Source organism: Protopterus annectens, chromosome 2.part1 (assembly GCF_019279795.1).
Source record: "Protopterus annectens isolate FY-2018-M chromosome 2.part1, PAN1.0, whole genome shotgun sequence".
NCBI lineage: Eukaryota > Metazoa > Chordata > Ceratodontiformes > Protopteridae > Protopterus > Protopterus annectens.
Genome location: NC_056729.1, coordinates 829609565 through 829615564, shown reverse-complemented (window position 1 = coordinate 829615564; position 6000 = coordinate 829609565).

Here is a 6000-nt window from a genome sequence, read left to right as displayed (position 1 = left end):
TTGTCTAGCGGAAAGCAGTTTTTATTACTTAATAAATAAGCACTTATCCAGGCATGTCTAAGGGTCAGCTCTGAGTGATTTCTCCTGTCTACCTGATGAATCTGGGCATCTTGGGGCAATGCAGCAATTGCCTCATGTACACAGACAACCCTCTCCTCCTACCACCCAACACTACAACCTGTGAGAGATGCACTTATATAGCCAAACTGGAAGCAAAGGTCTTTTCACCCAAGACTGGACTAGACAGTCAAGAGGAGAGGGTAAACACTTGCACCACACCACACTCATCACATAGTCCCTCAAACCCCACACCACCAAAACACACACATAGAAACACAAAACACACACCTACATTCACGGAGGCTCTCAATAAAAACCTGCCCAAGCATCAGGGATATCCAAAGCATAAACACAAGCAAACTCCACCCCCCAACACAACCCAAATGACACATAGCCCACAAACTCAGTGTGCCACTCAACCACAGCCCATAAGGCATAACAACGTACCCAACACTCTAGTCATAGGTGACTCTATTGTCAGGCACACTGATGTTCCACTTACTAGACTAAACAAGGAGAAAGTTACTGTCAGCTGCCTGTCAGGTGCCAGGATCTGCCACATAATGCATGCACTCAGGTCACTCCACAATAAGTACAAATATGACACTGTCATTGTCCATGTTGGTGTGAATGACTTGAGACGTACCTCCCTGGACTACATGAAAAGAGACATGGAGGAGCTCTCCGATCTTGTATCCCAGGCAAGTATGACCCTAACCCTGAGTAGCATCCTGCCATCACCCAGAATGATACCACAGTACAAGGACAAAATGATTGACTTCAACAATTGGCTAAGCTTCTGGTGTCATTCTAAGGGGATCCAGTATTTGTCTGCCTGGGACGACATGATCGACAGTCCACAATACTTTGCCAGAGATGGCCTGCACCTGTCGCCCTTAGGATTCCGGATACTGGTTAAGACTCTTGCCACCCCTATAGTGCCTTTTTTAGGCAAGGTTCAAATGACAAATTCACCACCATAACCGGTACAAGCAAGCAAAATCTGAGGGTAATGCTACTCAATGCTAGAAGTCTAAACCTCAAAATGCACTCACTCGAGGCACTCCTTAAAATGGAGAACATTGACATCTGTGCAGTGACAGAGACCTGGTTCAAAGCTCCAGAGAGCACCCCTGCATTACCAGGCTTCAATTCATACCACACCTTTCGGCCACCTAACCCAGAAAGAAGCACTAAAGGTGGAGGCATGTCCATATAAGGATATCCACATCTCCAGGCTAGTTGCACAGCATAATGCATCCAAGATTATCCAAGTACAACTTACTCTGGGCAAGACCGCAATCCAAATTGTAGCTTGCTACAGACGTCACACCATGCCCCAGGATTCACACTCCTCATTTCTTGATACACTGGAAAGTATTAGGGTACAACCCAACACCCTAATAATGGGCGATTTCAACTACCCCACCATTAACTGGGAAAACTACTCATGTACCAACTCTTTTGCTCACCGTTTCCTAGAATTCATAAATTCCAATGCCTTGGATCAGCTTATTCACACCCCCACCAGGGGCAGCAATATCCTATCACCAACATGGGAAACCAGTGTTCCACACCAGAGGTCAATTCCTCGTTGGTCAGATCTGACCACAAGCTAATCAGCCTAGACATCCAAATCCCACCCCCAGCCCCAATTAGGGAAACCATCATAAAAAACTTCTCAAAAGCCAACTTCACACTTCTTAAGACAGAAGTGGCAAACTTCATGACACCCATGCAGACGGACAATAGAGGTATGACTGCCGAATCCTACACAAATGAACTTTATAAGCACTTACACGAGTGCATGGATCATGCTATCCCTAATAGAACCAAGATGTTATCCTCCAGAAAAGGAAGCCAATCTGGTGGTCCTCTGCCATAAACCAACTCTACAACAGAAGAAAGAAACTATTGCAAAAAAGAGTAAAATCCCATGACTGGAGGAACTCCCTGGTCAACCTCAGTAAGAAGCTGAGATCCCTCATAAAATCCTCCAAAGCTAGTTACGAAAACAAAATTGCCACTGACTCTGAAGACAACCACAAAGCATTCTATAGCTATGTCAAAAATCTAAATGGGAACACTCAGATCTGCTCTGAGTTACAGCATAATGGCACTAAATATACAGAACCAACTGATATTGCCAACATCCTAGCAGATAGGTTCAGTGCTAACTTTACCCCCCTCTCACCCCCTAGAGGGCCCATCTCTATACTGGAAGAATGCAAATTTCCTATTATCACGGCTGCACAAGTAAAAAACACACTCTCAAAAGCCAAGAACACAGCACCCATGGGACCTGACAATATCCCAGACTGCGTTCTACATGAACTACAGAATGAACTGGCACCCTACCTAAGTACCATGTTCAATCATAGCCTCAGCTCAGGCTTTGTACCCACTGAATGGCGCACCACAACAGTTATCCCACTCCACAAAGGGGGAGCCACGACGGACCCTGGGAACTACCACCCCATTAGCCTGACAAGCCTGGTCTGCAAGGCCATGGAATGTATCATCATGGAACTCATAAACAAAGACATTGGTAATCTCCAAACTCTGGACCCTACTCAGTTTGGATTTGTAAAAGGCAGATCATGTCTCCTAAACCTGATTGACTTCTTTGAAGCAGTCACCAAAGCCATAGATGATGGTAAAATGGTTCACACAGCTTATCTAGATCTCGCCAAGGCTTTCAACACCATCCCCACTCTGGAATTATAGATAAGCTCACTAAACTAGGTATAAATCCCTATGTCATAAGATGGGTTGCCAACTGGCTCATGGACAGAACCCACACTGTGAAAGTAGCGGATTCCAAATCCGACATCAGACCAGTGACAAGTGGAGTACCACAGGGTTCAGTCCTGGGTCCTCTCCTGTTTGGTATCTACTTCTCTGAAGTGCAGGCCAACACAGAAGGTCTTTGGCTAACAAAGTATGCAGATGACTGCAAACTAGGAACCATAATCGAAACTCCTAACGATGTGGACAAACTACAAAAGGGCCTTACTGAGACAGATACCTGGTGTCAAAGCCATGGCCTGAAGCTCAATGCCAAAAAATGTATTGTCATCCCCTTTGGTAAAAACTCTGTACCCATGAACTACCACATAGCTGGTAGTCTACTTAATGCCGAAAATGTGATAAGAGACCTTGGGACACAGGTGGACAGTAGTCTCTCCTTTGATAATCACATTGCCACAGTGGTCAGGAAATCCTTCTACGTGGCTCATCTCATCACAAAAGGATTCTCATCCAGAAAAAAAGAGGTCATTGTTCCCGTCTACTCATCACTCATTAGACCCATTATAGAGTACAATGCCCCTTTTGGTATGTACCTCACATGACATCTACAACAACTGGAAAGACCACAGAAATACCTCACAAAGAGGATTACTGGCCTCAAACAGATGCCCTATGCAGACCGTCTCAAAAAACTACAGCTTTACTCCATCGCATATCACCTACTCAGGGGTGATCTCTGCCTAACATACAAAGCTATGTCAAACCCAGAGCTGTTGGATATGCTCCACTTAAAGAAATCCCAATCCCTCCGAGCTACACGCTCTAGGGACCTTAACCTTGTCACCACAATAAACAGAACATGCTGGAGGGATAGATTCCTGTCCCAGAGACTTCCCATACTCTGGAACAGACTACCTATCTATGTCAAACAGAGCTCCTCATTAGCACTCTTCAAGAAAAATCTTGATGATTGGATGGGAAATGGGAAATTCACCCCGGGGATCACTTCTGTGGCTGTGCTCGACAGGGGCATAGGAAAATAATTTTCTTGGGTGGTGAAAGCCAGGGTACATTTCTTGGCTAGGCTTGTATGGGCCCTAGGGCCGATAGCCTAGTACCTACCTATGAACCTATGAACCTATGAATCACAGTTCAAGTGTTATATGGAGCTTCTCAGACAATAATTTATAGGTGATAACATCAGCAATGTCTGGTGAAGATAATATGGTAATAGGAGTGTCCCATGTGCTGGTGTAAAAGGCTCTTTCTAATGTCAAGCAACTGCACAGACACACAGACACACACACACACACACACACACACACACACACACACACACACACACATGCACGCACGCACACATGCACACACGCACACACACACACAAACACACACACACCAGTTGTCTACAGTGAGAACAGAACCCCCTACCTATCGAAGTACACAAACTACAGAGCTCACTACTTTAGGCAAGTGCCACAGTACAATTCTGACTTTTATAAGGCTGAAGGACAATGCATGTAGGAGAGAAGATGTTGGGAGGCCTGCATGTAATGGATGTGTAGGTATGTGCAAGTGTCTAAATACTACCAGTCCATGGAATCGGAGTGGTTACTGTAAAATAATCACTTATGGTCTTTTGGCAAAATAGACACACACACACACACACACACACACACACACACACACACACACACACACACACACACACACACACACACACACACACACACATTCTAGTTGACTGCAGTGAGTACAGAACCCCCTACATATCTAAATACACAGACTACAGAGCTCAGTACTTTACACAAGTGCCAGAGCAGAAATATGACTTTTACAAGGCTGCAGGACAACTTATAGTGGATGACATCAGCAATGAATGTAGGAGAGAAAATGTTGCGAGGCCTGTATGTAATGGATGTGTAGGCATATGCAAGTGTCAAAATACTATCAATCCATGGAATTGGAATTGGAGTGGTAACTGTATGATACACATTTATGCTCTTCTGGCACATGCACACATACACACACACACACACACACACACACACACACACACACACACACACACACACACACACACACACACACACACACACACACACACACACACATAGACAGACTACAGAGCTCAGTACTTTGCACAATCACTAGAATGCAAGTCTGACTTTTACAAGGCTGAAGGACAACTTATAGTGGATGACATCAGCAGTGGATGGTGGATGTTGGAGAGAAGATGTTGGGTGACCTGCATGAAATGGATATGTAGGTATGTTCAACTGTGAAGACAGCACTAGTTCTGAGTGTAACCAGATTGATGTGCATTGCATATTACATAACATTTGTTATTAATTTATGCAGTGTAGTTGATATATTTGTGAACAAGTACTGAGCGAACAGGGTTGCAGTGCATGGGGGAGGTAACACATGGCTGCATTGTAAATATGTGACATATTCTTAGATAGGGCCACCATTTTGTTATGGTTCCACATGTAGTTTCATGGCATGAAGAATAAATGGACAGTAAACAGCACTAATACTTATTAATATTTACTTTGCAGAGTGCAAGGGAGAGCAGTGGGTTTGCATGATAGAAGGCAAAGTGTCTGTGCATGCGAGATACGCATTTCCATTAGTTTCCTTGTTTGTGCATAGTTAAGCAGTGCACAAATGCGAGGCTCACTGCTAAAATTCTGAGAGTTAGTACTGAGTGTATGAAAGACACCTGCTGCTTAGCTGACTCTATGGAAGCAGGTGTAAATGCATTGACACATTTATTTATGAGCCCAGATGATACTGGGTTCCAATCCAGGTGGATGGAATCCTTTTAAATAAAACAGTGATATTGCAATGACATTTTTCTTTATAGTACATTCAGCATGTGTTATAATGTGTTGGCCTAGGGCAGCGGGGTAAAGCAGCATTGAGCAGAGGTAACCACCACACTATAGAGCCGCTCACGGTTGCTTGGCATTGGTCTGCAATGCCAAACTCTGCGCAAACATACAGGCAAAAACCAAAGGGATCCATTGCTTTTTTGGTACTTATGTGTTTTGAGTGTGATCCTATTTTGTGACTAGATTATAGGTGTTAAAATGGGATTGAAAAGAAAGTGGTGAAATAGGGAGCAAGGTGGGGGAAGAGCAAATGGAAAGAAATACAGGAATGTGCAGGAGGGAAGTAGGAAAG